General features: G+C 47.3%; 2 long non-coding RNA genes across 5 annotated transcripts in view; both read left to right on the forward strand.

Annotated features, from left to right (window-relative positions):
* Window positions 1–88: 88 nt before the first annotated feature.
* LOC134480252 (uncharacterized) lies at window positions 89–7,163 on the forward strand. The gene is made up of 2 exons (XR_010054531.1): window positions 89–1,502; window positions 1,882–7,163. It is a non-coding gene; the product is annotated as an uncharacterized LOC134480252 (long non-coding RNA).
* A 1,160-nt stretch (window positions 7,164–8,323) lies between these two features.
* LOC102549893 (uncharacterized) overlaps window positions 8,324–22,366 on the forward strand; it is a 30,808-nt gene continuing 16,765 nt past the window's right edge. For 3 of the 4 annotated variants that reach the window (XR_010054522.1, XR_010054523.1, XR_010054524.1), the window contains exons 1-2: window positions 8,324–20,254; window positions 20,797–22,129. This is a non-coding gene — a long non-coding RNA (uncharacterized LOC102549893). The remainder of the gene's footprint in view (window positions 20,255–20,796; window positions 22,130–22,366) is intronic. The other variant, XR_010054525.1, reaches the window with a different exon arrangement.

The following is a 22,366-nucleotide window of genomic DNA, read 5'->3' on the forward strand; positions in this document are numbered from 1 at the left end:
AGGGGAAGGGGGAAATGGGGGGGAGGGGAAGGGGAAGGGACTGGCTTGAGGTGAGATCTGTGTGTGTGTGTGTGTGTGAAGGATCAGGGGTAAGAAGTACATTTGCCCTGCCACAAACACTCAGAGGATTTTTGTGACTGGGGACCCCCAAAGATTTACATCATCACTAATTACTATTTATACCTGGGCTCAGAGTCTGACTTGGTTCAGGGCAAACCCAGCAAGGATGGTAACAAGGACTTAGGATGTTCGGGGCCATTTTCTGTCATTTAACCTACCAGGGTTTATACTTGGGTTTTGGGTCTAGAAGGGGAGGCTCTGTGTGCCCTGGGAAGCCTGAGTGCTCTGCACCGTGTACCACTGATGTTCACTGACTCCCAAGTGAGGACCCTGACAGAGGACAGACAGCCGCTGAGGGTGATGGGGTGGTGTTCTACTCTGACTTCAGCGTTCCTCATGGGTGCCTCCAGCAGCTGAGTTCAGGGGGCTCTGCGGTCACAGCATTCTGCACATAGTCCGAGGGGTTTTCTCTCTGTCCGGTCTGTGATTGACAGTGTCCTCCTGCGTCTGGAGATGAGTGCCGTGAGTACCTTTTGAAAGGTCTAAGGCAGTGGTTCTCAACCTTCCTTTAACACGGTTCCTCGTGTTGTGGTGACCCCAGCCAAAAAATTATTCCGTTGCTACTTCAGTAATTTTGCTACTGTTATGAATTGTAAGGTAAATATATGTGTTTTTCGATGGCCATGAGGCGACCCCTGTGAAAGGGTTATTTGAAACCACCACCCCCAGCCCCGCCAAAGTGGGGTCATCACCTGCAGGTTGAGAACTGCTGGTCTATGTGTAGTGTTTGTGTATGCACTTGTGTTCAGATGAATTGGTCAGAGGATGACTTTGAGTATCATTTATACTTTGCCTTTTTGTTTTTTTATTGTTATTTTTGTTTTTTTTCCTTCTGCAGCAAAGCGTTTATTGCATCTTGAAGAGGAGAGCTATTTTTGTTTTAAGATTATTTTTTTTACTAGTTTTTAGAATTATGTGTATATGTGCTTGTGCGCATGCGCATGTGTGCAGGAAGTGAGGCTACCTGTGAAATTCAGACGAGAACCTTGGATCCTGGAGCCGGAGTTAGAGGCGATTGTGAGCCTCCTTAATTTGGATACTGGAAACGGAACTCAGGTCCTCTGCAGCAACAGCTGCTGAGTGGCTTTAGCTGCGGAAGCTCTCTACCGTATGTTTTGCGGCAGGCTCTCACTGACTCTGGAGCTCACATTTCAGCTCGGCTGCGTGGCCAGGGAGCCCTGACCTTTGCTGGCATTGCCGACACAGTTGACACAGTTGTTATGTATGCCTGGCTTTTGTGTGGGTGTTGGGGATCTAAACCCAGGACCTCCTGCTTGTGCTTCCAACATTTTCCCTCATGGAGCCATCTCTCCAGCCCTTCGAATATCCACCGGTTTAGAGCGGGTCCCGATGGAGAAGCCTGATTCCTGTGGAGGAGGGAGGTAAGTGCCCTGTGCCCTTGCTGTACACGGGGCTGGGACCTGCTGTGGGAGAGCGAGGATTCTGCCTTTTCAAATGCTCAGAGGCAGGCTGGTTTCACATTAGGATCCAGGGCACCTGACTCGGGGCTGAGCTAGGGTGGAGAGATGGCGGCAGATTTTGATCCCAGAGGACATGGGTACACCTCTCCTTCCTGTGCATCCACTCATCCTAGACGGGAGCCCCGGATGGAGAAGCGGAGAGAAACTGAACGAAATATGGTGCGGGCGTCCTTTAATTTTGGAAACAAGCCCACAAGGGAGATGTCTTTCAATTTAGAGAAGAGGAGCCGGGTGTGTGACTTCAACCCAAAGTACTCAGTTTAAATCCCGTTCTCAATAGGAAATAAAGAAGAAAGGAAAGGAGATGGCTGGGGAGCCAAGGTTGCAATTACAGTTCTCGTGGAGAAAGAACACAGCCCTTTGAGGTTATACCCAGCGCCAAGGACCCAGCTACACACTGCTCAGCTAATTAAAACCAGGATGATGGAGGTCAGAATCAAGGCCCAAAGTGGGCTCAAGGGGCTGGTAAAAGGTAAAATTGGGAGTGAGTGCTGAGCTGTAGCCTCACTCTCAGGGTCTTACAAAACGGGGTCTGGTGTGAGCACTGTGCAGCCTGTGGGCTGAGTGTGAACACTGTGCAGCCTGTGGGCTGAGTGTGAGCACTGTGCAGCCTGTGGGCTGAGTGTGAACACTGTGCAGCCTGTGGGAGGAGTGTGAGCACTGTGCAGCCTGTGGGAGGAGTGTGAGCACTGTGCAGCTTCTGGGCCGAATGTGAGCACTGTGCAGCCTGTGGGCAGAGTGTGAGCACTGTGCAGCCTGTGGGCAGAGTATGAGCACTGTGCAGCCTGTGGGAGGAGTGTGAACACTGTGAAGCCTGTGGGCAGAGTATGAGCACCGTGCAGCCTGTGGGCAGAGTATGAGGACTGTGCAACCTCTGGGCCATGTGGGAGCACCGTGCAGCCTGTGGGAGGAGTGTGAGCACTGTGCAGCCTGTGGGCAGAGTGTGAGCACTGTGCAACCTGTGGGCGGAGTGTGAGCACTGTGCAGCCTGTGGGCAGAGTGTGAGCACTGTGCAGCCTGTGGGCAGAGTGTGAGCACTGTGCAACCTGTGGGCGGAGTGTGAGCACTGTGCAGCCTGTGGGTGGAGTGTGAGCACTGTGCAGCCTGTGGGCGGAGTGTGAGCACTGTGCAGCCTGTGGGCAGAGTGTGAGCACTGTGCAACCTGTGGGCGGAGTGTGAGCACTGTGCAGCCTCTGGGCAGAGTGTGAGCACTGTGCAGCCTGTGGGAGGAGTGTGAGCACTGTGCAGCCTGTGGGCGGAGTGTGAGCATTCTGCTGTCTGTTGGCTGTACATAGCTAAGGATAGCTATGGACATAATTCATCGCTGTCATAAACCTACTTAAAGCACCATTAAGAGATTTGTATGTGGGGGGGGGATGGACTCAACTGTAAGTTCTTGAGTGGAAACTGTGTGGATTACTGTCATGGAGTAACATCAAAAGATTTGACAGGTGTTTATGGCTTAGGCCTTCCCAGGAATTGATCATTTTTTTTTACCATGGTCTCACGTAGCTCAGGCTGGCTTTACTTTCCTTTGTAGTCAAGAACCATCTTTAATAGAATCTCTTGCCTCTGTGAACGCTGGGTGTGATGGTTAGTTTAATTGTCTACTCAACACAGTCTAGTCTCCTGAGAAGAGCTCAATAAGGGAGTGTCTGGATCACTTTGGTTTGTGTGTGTGTGTGTGTGGTTGTTGGTGTGTGTGTGTGTTTTTGTGTGTGTGTTTGTGTGGTTGTGGTTATCGGTGCGTGTGTGTGTGGTTATTTGTGTGTGGTTGTTGGTGTGTTTGTGGTTGTCAGTGTGTGTGTGTGTAGTTGTCTTCATTGCATTAACTGGTGTGGGAAAGACCCAGCCTCAAAGCAGTAGACGGGGGTGGGTGGGAGTGGGGAACCATTTTCTGACTTGGAGGCCAGGGCTGTATAGAATAGAGAAAGCTGGCTGAGTCTCATGCAAGCAGGCACCAGCTTCTCTCTGCTCTTGACATAGCAGTGATGAGCTGTGTCTAGCCCTGCCCTGTGGTGTTGCTATGATGATGGACTGTGACCTTGGATTGTAAGCTAAAACAAACTCCTTTCCCTTATGTTTCTTCTTTTTGTCAGGGTATTTTATCACAATAACAGAAATGAAACGCAGGGTGTGCCACCTACTAGGCCCTTTCACTTTGTTGATGATGTCGAACCCCCAGGGATCTTCCTGCCTCTGCTTCCTGCTCCCTGGGATGAAAGTTGTGTGCCCACATCCAGCTGTCCTCCTTTCTTTGTTTCTTTGTTTCTTCAATTCTTTCTTTGTTTCTTTCTTTGTTTCTTTTTTCTTTACTTCTTTTTTCTTTCTTTCTCTCTGTAGTCCAGTCTGTCCTGAAACTCACTATGTAGCCCAGGCTAGCCTCAAAGTCACAGCCATCCTCCTGCTTCAGCTCCTCAAGTGCTGGGACTATAGAAGTGAGTCACCGTGTCCAGCTCACACATACTGCTGAAGGTAGTTTGTACATCTATTTTCCTTTAAAGAACACACCTGTCCTTAGTTACAGGCCCTGCCCTCTCATCTTACAGACAAGGGAGGTAATTGGCTGAGAACATGTTGCTAAGTCAAGGATCCCTTGGTTCTCAACCCATAACTAGGAAAACTGGTCTGAAAGCCCCATCTTGTACCCACTGCACATCACCAGCTTCTGATGTCTGCTGCCTTAGGATTGGTGGCTGTTTCCATCAACATCAGTGATGAAATGACCCATAACCTAGCATCACGTGGGTTGGAGACAGGAGGCTTACGGGAATGGCTGGCCTCTAGCTCAGCTCCAGGTTCAGTGAGAAACCCCCAACTCAAGGGAATATGGTGTGGTAGAGCGGGTTTGCTGGCTGACTTTGTCACCTTAACATAAACCAGTGTCGCCTTTCAAAAGGGAACCTCAGTTGATAAAATGGCCCCACTAGACTGGCCTGGGGTGTACATTCTTGATTGATGATTGATGTGGAAGAGACCAGCTCACTGTATGCCAGCAGTCATCAACCTTCCTGATGTTGCAAACCTTTAATACAGTTCCTCATGTAACATGAAATTGTTTTCATTGCCACTTCATAATTTCAATTTTGCTACTGTTATGAATTGTAATGTAAATATCTGTGTTTTCCTGTGAAGGGGTCACGAGCCACAGGTTGAGAACTATTGTTGTAGGCTGTGTACTTCTGGGCATGTGGCTCTGGGTTGTATAAGAAAACAGGTTGAGCAAGCTATGGGGAGCAAGCCAGTAAGCAGCCCCCTCCACATTCTCTGCATCAGCTCCTGCCTTCAGGGTCCTACCCCACTTCGGTTCTGCCCAGACTTCCTCAGTCGATTGACCTGTAAGTATAAGATAAAATAACCCTTCCTCCCTAAGTTGTTTGGTCATGGTATTTTATCACAGCAACAGAAACCCTAAGACAGCAGAACACCTGACATCTTCCTCTGGCCACTAAGTGTGCACTGGCACATGTTCTTCCCCATACATGTGTGCATGTAACACATGCACGAATGTACTCACACACATACACACATGCATGCATGCAGGCACATGCACACACTAAGACCATAAAGAGTTATTTTCGGACTGATCCCTCCTCATAGATATGTAGTAAAAACAAGGCATTCAACATTAAGTGCTTTTTGAATATAATATTTTTTATTATTTATTTGAACATTTCATATATGCATACAGCCATGTTTGTAATGATATAAAATTATAATGTGAGGGTCATATTTTTAAAAAATTACAAAACCGGGGGCTGGAGAGATGGCTCAGCGGTTAAGAGCACCCGACTGCTCTTCCAGAGGTCATGAGTTCAATTCCCAGCAACCACATGGTGGCTCACAACCATCTGTAAAGAGATCTGATGCCCTCTTCTGGTGTATCTGAAGACAGCTACAGTGTACTTATATATAATAAATGAATAAATCTTTAAAAAAAAATTACAAAACCAAAGATCCTTTTGGGTCATCAACAATGTTTTTAAATATCATTGCATAAATCACTTTTCTCCTGTTGCTCTGACAAAAATGATTTAAGAAATGAATGTTTGCCTGAAGTTCGCCTTTAAAATCCCAGCACCCAGGAGACTGAAGTGGGTGGATCTCTATGAATTTAAGGCCAGCCTCATCTACAGAGTGAGTTCCAGGCTAGCTGAAGCTACAAAGTAAGATCCTACCTCAAAAACAAACAAACAACAACAAACAAAAACAACAAAACAAAAGAAGGAAGGATTTTTTTTGGCTCATGGTTTAGGACTGTAGCCCATTACCCTGGGAAGCCCTGGTAACAGGAGCACAAAGCCACCATCATGGCCACCACACCATCATACCATCATGCCATCACACCATTACAGCCATCATACTATTACACCATCATACCATTATGTCATTACACCATTGTGCCATCACAGCTATCACACTATCACAGCCATCACACTTTCAGAGCCATCACACCATCACACCAACATGCCATCACACCTTCATAACCATCACAGCTATCACGCTGTCACACCATCATGGCCATCACACCATCACACCATCATAGCCATAACCCCTTCACACTGTCACAGCGATCACACCATCACTCACAGCTATCACACCATCACGCCATCACACTATCACACCATTATACCACCATGCCATCACACCTTCACAGCCATCACACCTTCACAGCCATCACACCTTTACAGCCATCACACCATTACACCATCATACCATCATGTCATTACACCATCATGCCATCACAGCCATCACACTATCACGGCCATCACACCATCACAGCCATCACACCTTTACTGCCATCACACCATTACACCATCATACCATCATGTCATTACACCATCATGACATCATAGTCATCACACTTTCAGAGCCATCACGCCATCACAGCCATCATACCATCACAGCTATCACACCATGACACCATCACACTATCACACCATTATACCATCATACCATCACGCCTTCACAGCCATCACAGCCATCACAGCCATCAAGGCCATCACACCAGTCACACCGGTCACAGCCATCATGATATAAGTGCTCTCAGCTCACTTTCTCCTTTGCAGTCAGCCCAGGACCCTGTGGGAGGTGCCACCCTTGTCCAGGGTGGGCCTCTCCCCCTCAGTCAATCCTCCCTGGAAGCATCAGCACAGACCGGAGGCAAGATCCTGAATCTTGTGATCCTGAATCCAATCGGGCTGACAATCAAGATTAAGCTGTGCACTACTCAAGAGAAATTCAAAGGTACAGGAACCCAAATGCAGGCCTGGGGGACAGAGCGAGCAAGCACAGCAAGGCCAGCGTAAAGATGTGACTATGTCACTCTGTGGCTACCGGAGGCCATGAATGATTTAAGAGCAACATTGAGGGGCTGGAGAGATGGCTCAGTGGTTAAGAGCACCCGACTGCTCTTCCAGAGGTCCTGAGTTCAATTCCCAGCAACCACATGGTGGCTCACAACCATCTGTAAAGAGATCCGATCCCCTCTTCTGGTGTGTCTGAAGACAGCTACAGTGTACTCATATATAATAAATGAATAAATCTTTAAAAAAAAAAAAAAAGAGCAACATTGATTCAAGATTGAAGAGATCTTATCCTGCGTATTGATAATTCTCCTCCTGGTTGTCTCCCTGTTAACTCTGTTGATCGTTTTGTACGGATGGGTAAACAATCCCCGAGATCACAGTAACCCCCTGACTGTTCATACATTTCTTTTCAACTGTGTGTTTAATGTGGGTTTTAAAAACAAATGGCACGTGTTCTCGTTTGAAAAAAGATCAGGGGCTGCAGAGATGGCTCAGCTGTTCAGAGCACTTGTTGCTCTTGCAGAGGACCAAGGACCCATCCTCAGTGCCCACCCAGTGGCTTGTAACCAGCTGTAACTTCAGTTCCAGGAGAGCTGACGCTGTCTTTTGACACAGGCACCAGGCATGTATGCAGGCCAAATACCCATATACACAAAATAAGTAAATCTTTTAAAACTTGCATTGTAAGAAAAAGTCCATAGGATGAGACAACTGTTTATTGATTCATCTATGCAGCCTGAATCCTGCTCTTTAATTTAAAAAGGTGTTATTTTAATTATGAGTGTGTGTATGTACCATGTACGGGTATTCACGTGTAAGTGCAATGCCTGAGGAGGCCAGAAGAGGGCGTTGGGTTCCCCTGGAGCGGAAGTTACAGGTGGTTGTGAGTTGCCCGATGTGGGTGCTGGGACTTGAACTCTGTTCTTCTGCAGGGTCAAAGGTAGTAACTTCTGACCTCTCACCCTGTACAGTGTGTTGACTTTTCTCGACACCTCCCGCTGCTGAGATGCACAACAATCTTTAAGGTGTCGGTTGTGATCTTGTGTGTTCTCTGGCCATATCTGTTTTCAACAGTAAGTTTGGGGCTACTGATTCCACTGTGCGGCTGGGTGTGGCAGCCAAGGAGCCTTCTTTAACTCTTTCTTTTCTTTCCTTTCCTTTCTTTCCTTTCCTTTCCTTTCCTTTTCTTTTCTCTTCTTCTCTTTCCTTGGAGTTTACAAAAGAGAGACTTTTTGTTTGTTTTTCCCTCACGTGGTTTTGCTGCTTCCGAGTCCAGACTGTCTGAGACCTGCACTGTCTCACCCTCTGCTGCTTGGCTTCTCAACCCAGAGAAGCTCACCCTGGCCTGCACCCTTATTTTGTTGGAGGTCACATGATGGGGCGGGGGTGAGGGTGGGGGGAATCTTTGTTACCTCTTCATGAACAAAAATGGCTTCAAATGTTTCCATTTTCGCTACTGACCGCTGTAAGAGCTCCACTTGCAGGTGCAGACTCCTGGTCACCTGGCCTTCCTCTGGGAAGATTAAGCTTCATCAACAAGGTGTGAACTCTTCTCACAGGCAGAAAATCGGCTTCCTCGCTTCCCTTTTCCAATTTCAGGGTAAGGAATCGGCAAAAGTGTCACGCGGTCAGTTAAACATACCTGTTAAACTACACAGACACGTGTAAGTTAAACAGACCTGGTGGGTGTGCAAGCATGTGTGCACATGCGTGTGCACACACACTCTCACACACCAGTTAACATAACTGTTAAGCAAAGAGCAAAAGCTGGGCCAATGTACAAGCAAGGTTCCATGATGGTTGCATGTCTGCATGTCTTCCTGTTGGGACTTAGAAGGGTGTGTGTGTGTGTGTGTGTGTGTGTGTGTGTGTGTGTGTGTGTGTGTCTGTGTGTGTGGTGATGGTAGGGGGGCAGGGATGAGGCTTCCTGCCCTTCAGGAGTTCGTCTCCAGCCTTTCTTGGGTACGGGCATAGATAGAAGAAAGCACTTAAGGACTGTCTCCCACGAGCCCTACCCGGACAATGGTGTTCCAGGAAGACAGGCTTAGTTAGATCTGGCTGATGTTTCTAGAGCAATGCTGTGCCCATTTTAGGGAAGACAGCTCCTTGCTGGGCTCCCCTGACCCTGTGCTCCCAAGAGCCCCAAAAGGGTGACAGACCCAGACTCTGAATCTGTTGAGTTGCAGGGAGTACATGGACTCCCAGGCCTGGGGTCCCTTCCACTGTCTGAGAACTAGGACATCTAAGAGTCTGTGGTGCCCTTGTCTCTCAGAGCCAAGGTTTTGCTTTCTGACCTAAAGGAACAATCCGTCTCATTGTCGTCTTCTTCCCAGGGTAAAGGTAAATCCGGCCAATGCGGCAAGTGTACAAAAGTGAACTCTACCCTGCTTGTACAAGCTAGGCCCTTGGCAGTGGAGGTGGGACACCAAGGATGTGGCCACATCAGGGGAGAGCTGGTCCTCAGTACCGGGAGAGTTCCAAGGGCAGGTGGTCAAGTTCACAGCTCCTTCCCAGAAAGGGTGAACTCGGGGCAGGAGGAAGTTGTGTTCACAGCCTGTCAGTGTGAGCTCTCAAAACAAGCAGGAGATAAGCGCTTGTCCCCAAAGGCAAGTGTCAATTCCCCACTTAGGTCTGAGGGATGGACCCACAGGGATCAAGCACTTGCCTCTTGGACAGAGCTGAGTGGCAGGCTCTGTGCTCACAGGAAGAGGCTCAGGAGATGTTTGTGAGTCCTCTCCCAGAATCTTCCCCCCACATAGTCTAGGCAGGCATTTCCCTCTTGTCTTGGAGAAGGAGGACGCTTGAGGTGGAAAGGTGAGAGTGTGAAGTGGCCTTGGGGATGACGCCTCTGCGGAGAGGTTCATCCATGGTGCTTCTGTGGAGAGGTTCACGCAGAGCCTCACAGCCAGGTCTCTCTGCTCTTGGACAGTCCGTTCCCTCTGTGCTGTTCTCTTGGGACTTACTGCCTTTTTCTTCCTTCGGAACAGAACTGTCTTCCTGTATGTTTCCCCTGCACTCCCCTGCTACTGACATTATGATGTATTTAAACTCAAGACTGTAAAGAAGGTTCCAACTCTGTCCCATGGGAGGAACAATGACTGATGTCTAATAGTTGTTCAGACGTTTAACAAATTAGGTACATGTATATAAACAAACGGATTTTGTTACAGAAGTGAAACTTTGGAATATATATATGTATATATATATATCACATATGTATGTGCCTATTTATACACACATTTGTATCTCTCATATAGCTGTCAATAAGTATCATGTGTCCATCCGTAAATTTATCTACATACCTATCATTGACCCATTTATCACCCATTTTCTGTCATCCAACGGTCATCTGTCCATGTAGCATGTATTTATCATCTGTGTATCTAGCATTTTTGTCTTTCATATCTATTATATCCACTTTTCTTTTTTTAAAAAGATTTATTTATTATAAATGTGCACTGTAGCTGTCTTCAGACACACCAGAAGAGGACATCAGATCCCATTACAGATGGTTGTGAGCCACCATATGGTTGCTGGGAATTGAACTCAGGACCTCTGGAAGAGCAGTCAGTGCTTTTAACCACTGAGCCATCTCTCCAGCCCCCATCTATCCATTTTCTATTGCCTGTCCCCTATCACCCACTTACCTATCATGCATGTATGTATGTATGTATGTATGTATGTATGTATGTATGTACAACTTATCATCTATCCATTGATTTGTCATCTATCAATCATCGGTCTACCTAGCATTTAGTTATCTGTCTGTCTGTCTATTATCTATCATCCATCCATCCATTCCCTTATTGGCGTCACCCTGTGATCTCCGCAGGTTTTTGAGAAGTTCACAACTTCCTGGTCATGAGCCTCGGCTCCCTGTGAGGCACTTCTGACTTATCACTCACACTGTCCAGCAAGGCAGACTGACAACAGGGCTCTGCGGTTTAGCTTATATTTGGCCGGCCATCTTTTTGTGTTTGAGGATCCCTGCTACTTACAATTCCCTCCGTGGTCCTTTCCCACGAGAGTATGAGTATCCCGCAGCCATCTCTCCATGCCTCTCTGCGGCCTTACTTCTTGTTCTGTTTTGTTTGAATTTGGTTCTGTTTTGGTAACTTAGATTTGGCAGCACACATCATTCTTCTATTTGTAACATCACGAAACACGACAAGGTGGCTGCCATAGAAATAGCCAGAACAAAGACTGGGCACCCCGCACCCTGCTTGCTCACTGGCCTTCCTTCCCAGTGGCCCACACTAAGCACTTTCAGCTGCTTGTTGTTGAATCCACATTACAGAGAGAGACCTTTGCGTTTTCTGTCCTGACCGTCACCAGTTTCACCCCACAGCTTCTCGCTTTCCCACTTTTGGCCTGCACCCTATCCAGACTCCTACCCCCAGCTCCCCACTGCAGCCAGACAGCTCAGGAAGGGTTAAACTCGGGCCAGCGGCAGCTCCACACACTTAATCCGGATTCCCAGCACTGATCTCCTGGCCTGTCATTTGCATTTCTCTCCTTTGTGCTGGGTTTTTCTTCCTGCCTTTCCTGGGGCCCGAGCGCCCGCATTAGCATAGCGCACAGGGCGTGCAGACTGCAGGGCCCCCCGCTGCGCGCCAGCCTGTGCAATCGGCAGGCGCCATCAATTTTTCAGCACTTTCCTCATTTCTCATTACAGTCAGGCCCACGCGGCTTCCCACTCAACACAATCCTCAGCCGTCCGTCCTGTTGGCGAGCCAGAGGCTGCCATGTCCCCTCCTGACTCTGCCGAGCGTGCACCCGCTTGTTGAAGCGCCCACCATAATTAATCACAGAATTAATCCCGGCCAAGCCTGTCTTCCTGAGTAACTAGGCCAGTACGCTTGGGTGCCTGGTCCCCACAGCAATTTTATCAACCATGAGAACTGGGTAACACCCCTGCAGCCAGGAATGCTATGGGGACTCTGGGCTGAGCTTACCTTCCATACTCGCACCCTTTCAGGGCCATTCATACCTTCGCCATACCTGCAAGGATACGGCCTCTTTGCAAGCTACCATGCATGCCACAGGCACTGAGAGACACAGAATGGTACAGCTCACAGGAAAGGGTGTTTCTTTTTCACGTGGCCTGATGGGGAAGTTATCTTTAGGTACCAAAGTGGGTGGTTGTCATAGCGATTTGTGCATTATTAAGAGTAGTGTTCATCCCCGAAGCTAATCTGATAATGAAGCTGGCTCATTATCAGGAGGAGGCAAAGTTGACATCTGCTTGCCTTTTTGCTGTGCAATTGGGGTCCAGCTCCAAATCCACGGTTGAGTCCCAGGGTCCATCTTTGATGTAGTAACCCCATCTTCTCTGCTCTTTAGGGGACAGAAAAAGAGGACTGGGTTGGAGGGAGCACCTGACATTTGTTTAGTGGAGGTCCCCACAGCTGGAAAACACTTCAGAGCACACAGTGTAGCAGAGAGTAGGGTGGAGAGACACATCAAGATTGCCACGCAAGGGCTGGAGAAACAGCACAGCAGTTAAGAGCACTGACTGCTCTTCCAGGTCCTGAGTTCAATTCCCAGAAACCACATGGTAGCTCCCATCCATCTGTAACGGGATCCAGTGCCTTCTTTTGTGTGTCAGAAGACAGCTACAATGTAATCATATACATTAAATAAATAATATTAAAAAATGTAATTTGTGAGAAAAAAGATTGCCATGCAAAAGAAGTCAGCTCCTTGGAAGGCAGGAAACTCCTCCCATCAGGACTAGACATAGGGAACCTAGCACGCGTGAGAGAGGCCAGCAATTTCTCAAAGTGGGAGAGAAGGTGGGCACAGTGAACCTGACCCATGAAAGTTTTTGACCTTCCAACTTTCCTTAGCTCTCTGGCACACTTCCAGTCTCTTACTAGACTATGTCTATCTCTGCCAATTTTTTGTTGTTGGATGTCAGAACCTGGAGCCCTCAGCAGGTGCCCTCTGCACTCTGCACCAAGCAGGTGACATCAAGAGCCTTTGGAAAGCAAAACAAATGGACCCCAGGTTTTTATGTAGAGGCAGGTGGATCTTGATCTCTCTGCGACCCAGGCAGGTCTTGAACTCAGAACCACCTTGCCTTAGCTGTCTGGACCATCTGGCCTGCCTAGAAATGCAGGATTTAGAGTGCTAGGACCAATAGGCTGTTCCTTGACTAAGCATGAGGTGTGTGGGTCTCTTCACAAGCTTTTCTGTTTATTTGATGTTGTTTTGTGTTTTCCTTTAACAAAAGCAACTCAGGGCACCGTGAAGACGGTTAACAAGTGAGGTGGTGCTTACCTCCAATCTCATTAGGAGCTTCCCCCCACCCCTAACCTCCAGCCCCCCACAGCCCTGTCACCAGCTCTGTATCTTTCCAGAGATGTTTCGCGCCTCTATACTCATGTGCAAATAAATCCCTTTAAAGTCCTCAAATGTCAGCTTCCACTTCCCCTCTCTGTCCCCCACACTCTTCTAGCAGTACATTGAAATCTTTCTCATCTTATTAAATGATGGCCAAACAGTGGGCTGAGTATGTGGTGTAGTGTGGTCTGGATCTATATGTATGTGTGTATGTGTGTATGTGTGTGTAATTTGTGTGCATGTGTGTATGCGTATGTGTGTATGTGTATGTATATGTATGTGTGCCTAGATGTGTGTGTATATGTGTAATATGTGTATGTGAGTGTGTGTGTGTGTATTTGTGTGCATGTGTGTATGCGTATGTGTATATGTGTATTTGTGTGCATGTGTGTATGCGTATGTGTGTATGTGTATGTATATGTATGTGTGCCTAGATGTGTGTGTATATGTGTAATATGTGTATGTGAGTGTGTGTGTCTGTATTTGTGTGTATGTGTGTATGCGTATGTGTGTATGTGTATTTGTGTGCATGTGTGTATGCGTATGTGTGTATGTATATGTATATGTATGTGTGCCTAGATGTGTGTGTATATGTGTAATATGTGTATGTGAGTGTGTGTGTGTGTATGCGTATGTGTGTATGTGTATTTGTGTGCATGTGTGTATGCGTATGTGTGTATGTGTATGTATATGTATGTGTGCGTGTGTGCGTGTGTGTGTGTGTGTGTGTGTAGACAAGAGAACAGCGTCTGTATTTGCTCTTCAGGAACCTTGCTTTTTTTTCCTGAGCATTCATTTGCCTCAGACTCAGTAAGCAGGCTAGACTGGCTGGCTGGCGGTGAGCCCCAGGTATGTCGGTCTCTCCAGTGCTGGATTACAAGCCCATGTTACCACACCATGTTTTATAGGTGGGTTCTAGGAGTCTGTATGAATTTGCTTCGTGATGCTGTGCTAACGCATGGACCCAAACCAACTATGAAGGGAGTGTTTCTTTGTCTTACAGGTAGATCACAGTCCAACCTCAGAGGAAGGAAGGTAAGGCAGAAACTCAAGGTAGGAACTGAAGCACAGGGCATAGAGGGCTGCTGCTAACTGGCTTACTGTCCGTGGCCTGCTCAGTTTGCTTTCTTCTTATATAACCCAGCACCACCTCCCCAGGGACAGCACTGCCTCCCAGTGGGCTAGGCCCTCCCATATCAATCATCAATCAAGATGTCCCATAGAGCTGCCTTCAGAACAATCTGATAGAGGCCGTTCTGAAACTGCAGATTCTTCTCCCCAGATGACCCCGTTCTGTGTCAAGTTGACAAGAAAACTAACCAGAGCAGGACTGAACAGGTCCTCGTGATTGCAAGTCAAGCATCGGCTGATGAACCTTCTCTTCAGCTCATGTTGTAGGTTGTGAACAAGGCCCAGTGCACAGGGCAAAGCTTCCTTGTAATGGGGCAAACGTTTGGCAATTATAGCTTCCCTCATACCCTTCCTATTTGTCTGAAACTTTAAACTTCCTTGTGTTTCCTCCTCCCTGAACTGCACATTTCACATCCTTTGAGTGGTAGCATGCTGCAGCTCGAATGCTATGCTGTCTTGGAATTCCCTCTGTCAAAACAATTAAATCATTACTTTAAAATTCATCTTTGGGGTTGGGGATTTAGCTTAGTGGTAGAGCACTTGCCTAGCAAGTGCAAGGCCCTGGGTTCGGTCCCCAGCTCCGAAAAAAAAAAAAAGAAAAGAAAAGAAAAGAAAAAAAATTCATCTTCAAGCAAGTTCTGAGGACATGGGCAGAATACAGTCACATTCTCTGTCAGAATGTAATGGGAATGGCCTCGGGCAGGCTATCCAATAGAGTCCTGCTCTTCTTCGAACCCTCATGAGTTGGGCCTTCACTGTCCCAATTTTCTTTTCTTCCAAATTCCTACCACAATGCCTCACTAAGCTCAGCTTATAGGACTTAAAGGCTTTTATAGTCCAAAATTCCAAATTCTCTTCCTTTAAACCAAAGGCCTAAGAACCACATGGTCTATCACGCCAAGGGCAGCACTCCTCAGTATTAACTTTTTGTATTAGTTACTTTCCTGAACAAAAGGTTTGATTTGGCTCACAGCTAGATTTGTTCCCCCAAGGCAGGGAAAAGCGTGGCATCAGGGGTATGAGGTAGCTGGTAACATTGTATCTACAGTGCAGAAGTGGAGAGAGATGAATGTGTGAGAGAGGCTACATGTGTCACAGAGGCTGAGATGGAGAAGCAGGGCTGCACAGAGCTGCTAGACACAGTGTGAGTCCCTCACGAACCCCTGATGCTGAATGGGGAGGGGGAGCTGTAGAGCTCTGCTTGTCCCTCAGGATATCAGTTTTACTTTGCTCTGTTCTTTCTTTGATAAACTCCATTTATCCCTTTTGGGGTGGACTGTTTACTATGTACCATGTATATTGTAAATATGTAACTTTTTATTCAATAGAGGCTCACAGTTAGGAAATTGACTGAGTCTCTAAGGAGACTTTGGATTTTTGTTCAGTGTTAGGACTCTCTTAACAACCCCAAAACGAACACTGTGCTATATTTATACAGTGAAAATGAGACTTTATGGAGCAAGGGTGGAATGTTTTGACTTAATGTATTTGGGTGTGAAGTTGGCAAGGTGTGAATTAGTCAACTTGATTGGATTCAGAATCAACATCATGATACAATACCTGGTGTGGCTATGGGAGGACTGCGGGGGAGGGGGTTGTTTCTAGAGAGTTTAAACTGAGGAAGGAAGACTACTCTGAATGTGGGCAGCACCACCTTACAGTCTGTGGTTCTAGATGGAGTAAGAAGGAGGAGGCAAATGGTGGTGAATATTCACTTCTCTGTGCTGTTGGCTATGGGTACAAAGTGACCTTCTGCCTCATCCCCAGCCACCATGCCTTTCCTGCCGTGAAAACTGTGAGCCCTACATCCTCAAACTGTGAGTCAAATTTGACCTTTCCTTCCTTAACTTGCCTGGTCAGTGATTTTGTCACAGCAGCAAGATGATTAACAAACTATACCCACTAGTCTTATTCATGTAGGCCTCCTGGTGCAAGTGGCTCCCTTCCCTGGACTTGACCTTGTCTAAAGCTAGCATGGATAAAGCTAGCATGGATAAATTTCAAGCCTCAGTCTTACGGGGCTTCCAGTATTTCTGCCTTTCCGGTTGTATCTGGAGATCTACTCTCCCCGCAAATAGCTGCTTCCTCCTTAGCCTGGTCCCTGGACTGAATGTGGAATAGATATGAGGACAAATCCAGTTGCACCAACACAAACCCAGGCTGGCCAGCTATCTCCCAGCTGACCTGCAAAACAGTGGTGACATATCACTAGAATCTGGGATGTTTTGTCACAGAGCATTGTTGCAGTAACAGTTACTGACACACGTGTTTGAATAGACCATACAGTGTGACCTTGCACACCAGTCATGGCTGAGGACAGAAAGCGCCCTCGGAGACACCACTGTCTTTTTGACCTTAAGCATGGGTTCTGCATGAAGGAGGAAGCCTGTGACTCAATTAAGATGCAATTAAGATCCTCCTCTGTAGCATCCTTTTATCTGCTGTCCTCATTATTCTGGGTCCTTCTCCTCTTACCACAGGGACGGCGCTGCGCTTGCATGCTGATGAGTGTGTCTGTGACCCAACTTCTGAGTTGGAAAAGTCCGAGTAGTTAATACGGACTTTAGCTCCACCAGCCAGCTCCTGATAGACCCAGGATTCTGGACACAAGAAAGCCCTCCTTGAGTTTTGAAAACTATGAGATATCTCACTGTTTCAAGTGGAACGGCTTAATTCTGGGAGTCCCTTGCTTCCCAGAGCAATGAAGGTTGTTTTTGTTTGTTTGTTTGTTTGTTTGTTTGTTTGTTTGTTTTTAATGAATTTACTTTTGCTTTTGCATTTCAACGGTTCAGTTTGGTCACAGAACAATTCTCTCCCATGGCAGTGAGAACTTTGAGGAGGATGGGTCTTGATTGATGCACCTTTACACAAGGCTTTGCCCAGTTGAGGTAATTTATATTCAGAGTTACTGTTGAATGGTGTCTATTCATTCCTGTCATTTTGGTGGCCTTGTGGAATTTTCTTTTCTTTTCTTTTTTTTTTTTTTTTTTTTCCCGGAGCTGGGGACCGAACCCAGGGCCTTACGCTTCCTAGGCAAGTGCTCTACCACTGAGCTGAATCCCCAACCCCAGTGGAATTTTCTTAGACACATTTTGCCTTATTGTTTCTTTATCCCCTTTGGCCTTTTGGGTGTGTTTATCTGTCTCACCTGTCCTAAGTCTTCCTCAAGGTTTCTTCTGTAGAGCTGGCTTAGTGGTCGGATGGATCTTCCTTTAGTCAGCTTCATTGTGGAAACTTTTTACTCCTCCTTCACTTAATTAAAGATAGTTGTTCTGGGTATAATATTCTGGGCTGGTATACTATATGGTCCAAGACTGTGGGTGCTAGAAAGCCCTCATTTCTCTGTTGTGTTCTGACATCCCCCACCCACCTCCCATTCAATCCAGCATAGCTGTGGCCATTTTTTTCCACACCTGCCAGCTACTTCATACGGTTGCTGTAACATGCCTGCCAGTCATTAACCCAGGAAAAATAACTTGACTCAGAGCAGGGTCATGCTGACCACATACCCAGTTACACCCTGTATGAGGTTTGTTAATCTTAAAGAATTCCACAAAGTTTTATGTAGGACCCATCAAATTCAAGGTCAATATGAACTCTTATGTCTAAGATGGCTTGAGTCAGAGCCGATCACTGGGCAGCACTTCCTGTACCTGCCTATGAGCTCATTGTGGGTTTTATTGATTTTTTTTCCTTTATAAGCTGACTGAAAAAGATGTTTGTGGCTGTGGATCAGTCCCAAATTCTGAGCTAGGGTCCTTATCCATCAGTATCAGGGTATGCATTCAACAAACTATCTCTGTGACGGAGATTGGAGTTCATGTGGTTTGTGGAGCGACTCTCAGGCACCAACATTCTCCTGAGCTTCTTTTGGGTTCTTAAAGGTCAACACTCATTTGGTACTTGCACATCCACAGTGAGTTTTAAAAACTGTGTGAAGATGCCTTCTTGCTGTTTTCCAGTGACTTGGCTTACTCCCTGGAGTTCTTGTCTTCCCCAAAATATGGCTTTTTTTGTTTGGTTTTGTTTTTTGTTTTTGTTTGTTTGTTTGATTGTTTAGGTTTTTCTCTGTCTAATAAGCCCTTGCAGTCCTTGACCAGGCCGGACTCAAACTCAGAAATTGGCCTGCCTCTGTCTCCTGAGTGCTGGGATTAAAGACGTACCCCCATCACATCCGGCTGCTACGATATTTTAAAAAAGAATTTAGTTTTGCTTTTGAACTTTATCTGTACAGTTTGTTCACAGAACAACTCTCCCCCATGACAGGGTGAGACATTTGTGGAGGATGGGCCTTGGTTGAGGCCAAGTTTTGATTGTTAGAACTTGAAATGCATCTAAGTTCTTCTGGTTTTGAATTTTCTATCAAGCAATCGGCTGTCATGTTAACAGGCCTGCCTTTCTGTGACTTGGCCCTTCTCTCTTGCAGCTTTCAATATCTTTTCTTTAGGAATGGGATGAGAGGGGTTGGGGATTTAACTCAGTGGTAGAGCACTTGCCTAGTAAGTGCAAGGCCCTGGGTTCAGTCCCCAACTCTGAAAAAAAAAGAAAAAAAAAAAGAAAAAAAAAAGAAAAAAGAAAAAAAAAAAAAAAGGAGTGGGATGAGAACACCAATCTCAGTCCGACAGAGTTAGTTTATTTTGCATCCACTGATCGATCAGGGCCTTAGACCACACCAGACTCAGGAGCTGATTGTGAAGTCCAGCCACAATCTTACAGAGCTTTAAGGCTTGAAACCCACAAACATCTGTGCCAAGTTATTTCACCAATCAGGATTTAGGGATGGGGGTTTCCTTAGGAACATGTCTTTGTTGTTCCCAATGGTTGAGTTACTCATCTGTGGCAGGGGACTTGCCTTGTCTAACATTCACGTCTTAACTTGCCAACCAGTATGTCAGTTACCCACATACATGTCTCTTTCAGCCAAGTAGGATGTCAGTTCCCAGGGAACTTAAAACTTTATTCAACCCCTACTCAAAATGGAAGTTTTACTCTAAATGGCTTCTAATATTGGTTTAGGTGTCTCTCTTATATTGGGGTCCATCCCAGAGGCAGCTTATGAAGACAAAGCCATACAAGCTCATACATAGGGGCAGGAAGTGCTGCTGGGCGGTCGATTCCGGTCCAAGCTTACTGTGGCTAACTACACAAGGCAGTTCTAACTGACTTCTCTTGTGATTAGTTCCCCAAACGCCAAAGCACAGCACATCACAGAGTATGCAATCATCTCTGGCATGAAAAGGTTTCACACTAACCGTAATATCAGTGTAAAACGGCTGGCTAGGCAGGTAGCAGCTACCCAGGGATTTAGCTCAGTGGTAGAGCGCTTACCTAGGAAGCGCAAGGCCCTGGGTTCGGTCCCCAGCTCCGGAAAAAAAAGAACCAAAAAAAAAAAAAAAAAAAAAAAAAAAAAGCCTGATCATTGTCTTGGAGTGAATGACACGGCTCCTCTGCCCTGTCTTCAGGCCCTGAGGTTCACATTTCTTGTCTTCCGGCCCCGAGGTTTTCTTTTCTGACCCTCTCTCCCTGAGGCTTTTTTTATCCACTGAGCTCTTCCTTTGTAGCTTCAGTTCAGTTTGGGTTCTTCTCTCCACCTTTTCCTGCCTCTTCACTGAACTCTGTGTTCACACCCTGAGTTGACCTCTTTATTTAATTTATCGGTTTGTCTGTGTTTTCTTGAGCTCCAGTCAGGCTATCCAGTCCTCCTTTTTCAGCTCACGCCAAGCGTTTCTGTGTATTTTCTTTGAATTCTTTGAACACTTCCGGCGTGTTGATAATTGTTCTTTTTTACGTTCTGCGTCTTGAATTTCGTCGAAGTTGTTTTACTCAGCAGAATGTCACCGTCTGTACTGCTGATTGGATCGGGGCCAGGTAGGGGAGCACATTGTTTTTTGTTGTTGTTTTGATTTTGTTTTGTTTTTATTGCTTTTGCTTTCCCAGTGAGACCTAAACATCTGGAGTTAGGTTGATGATTGCGCCTTTTGCTATGTTTTCTCTGCCCACTGGGTGAGAGCCTGGGGGTGGACAGTGGGTTGTGTGACTTGGGAGAGAGTGGGAGGGGTGAAGGTGGCCAGGATGGGAGGGGCTGCTTTACTGGGTCCACACTGGGCCAGGCTTCCTGTCAGCTGGAGATGGCTCCTGGTGCTAAAAAATAGTGGGAGGAGGTGTGGTGGATTGGCCGCCATGTTGGGTCCGTGCCAGGCTGAGCTGTGTGTGGTGAGCTGACCTGAAAGGCCTCCCAGGGCTGGGGAGTAGTTGGTCTGGGGTAGAGGGGCTGCCTTGCTGGATTGTATGTGTGGGGAAGTTAATGGTTTCTTCTAAAGTTGCTCTTGTTACGCAGCATAGTGCTTGACTTCTGAGGTAAGAGCTGTGTTCCATGTCGATCTCTCTTCTCTTGGTTTATCTGTTCCTAGGTTGCCAGCCACGGGTAATGAGGACACTTACAAAGCCCTAGGAAAGGTCTGCATGGAATGACCTGGGGCTTCACACCAAATACGTGAGTGCTCCATCTTGAAAATAGACCATCGGTCCCAGTCAAGCCTTGGGTGACCCAAGCCTTGGGTGACCGAGGTCTGATGAGACAGACCCTCAGCACCCTGCGTGACCTGGGGCGGAGTTCTGCAGCGGGGTTGCTACTGAACGTTCACTCAAAGGTGCAGAGAGGTGATATACAGTGCTGTGCTACAGTGAGGGGTTTTCGGGGTAAACGTACGGAGCAGCGATGCACCGTGGTATAAGGCAAGAGACTGCACCTACTCCCACCAAATTCAGGGGCTGGAGGTGTCTATGCACCAACACCGCATGTCACCGGAGAAAGGCTGTTCGCACGGCTTGTCCCCCAGCCCTTCCTTGTGAGTATCAAGGGCTCCCGTGGTCTTTGTCCTTTAGACAAAGAGGGACAGGGGCCCTGGGTACCAAAAAGGTAAACTGAGGGCTGAATGGAGGGATGCCCACAACCGAACTCACTTCTACACCCCACACCTGACCCTTGCCCAGGCAAGCTGGGACTGCCTCTCTATCTTCAGGGCTGTTCCTCTAGGACGCTGTCCCCGGAAGAGGAAGAGGTAGAGGAAGAGGAAGAGGACCTCTGGTTCAACAATGGCGGCTGTCTGCGAAGCTCCCTTAGCCGGGTGTGGGTGCCTCATGGATGTCGGTAGTGAGATCTGGATGCTGTTCATAAACTCGTGACCGAGTTTACTGGTTAGACCTCCTTACAGGGAGGTCTCAAGGTCCCTGTGGTAACTCCCTGAAGGATGCTGATGTCCTCCACCTCCATTCAGCCTTGTGAATTCTTCCCCACAACCCCCTTTGCCTGATGAGCAGCCCAGCTGGGTGAAAGTTCAGGAAAGGCAGTTCAAGTGTGACAGCTTCTGGACATGTCCTCTTGACCTTCTTGGGGCTCCTGTCACTGGTTTCCCTATCCAGTGGTAGCACAGGCTATGCTGTGCTGGTTTCTTTATTCAGTGGTAGCACAGGCTATGCTGTGTTTTCTGGCAGGTGCTCCTTTGCTAAGCACAGCCCCTCCTTGGAAGGGCACATAGCATCTCTGGGGTGGGGGAAGCATCCGGGTTATAGTCTTATGGGAATCCCATAGTGTCTCACTGTGTAGTCCAGGCTGGTCTTGAACTTTTTGTCCTCTTGCCTCAGCCTTTCAGGCACTGGGAGCAGAGGCAGGCAACACCATGACTTGGTTGGAATCTCAGATCTTAACCACTGACTCCTGGGCCCTTCTCGCTTTGGTCTGAGGTGGGAAGAACATGCACTCTGTTGGGAGAAATCATCTCTCACATCCAGCACAGCGTTCCCATTGGTGCCTCCCACACACCCACTCAGCAACTCTAAAACACAAATGCTTTCCAAAGGGCTGGGCCATGGCATAAAATCTTTCCTTCTTTCTTGATGTCAACAGTGGGGGATGGGGTAGGGGTGGGGTGTAAGACACAGAGCTTAATGCAAAACCAAGTCAGGGAAAGGGAAGGGTGG

This window comes from Rattus norvegicus, chromosome 8 (genome assembly GCF_036323735.1).
Source record: "Rattus norvegicus strain BN/NHsdMcwi chromosome 8, GRCr8, whole genome shotgun sequence".
Classification (NCBI taxonomy): Eukaryota; Metazoa; Chordata; class Mammalia; order Rodentia; family Muridae; genus Rattus; species Rattus norvegicus.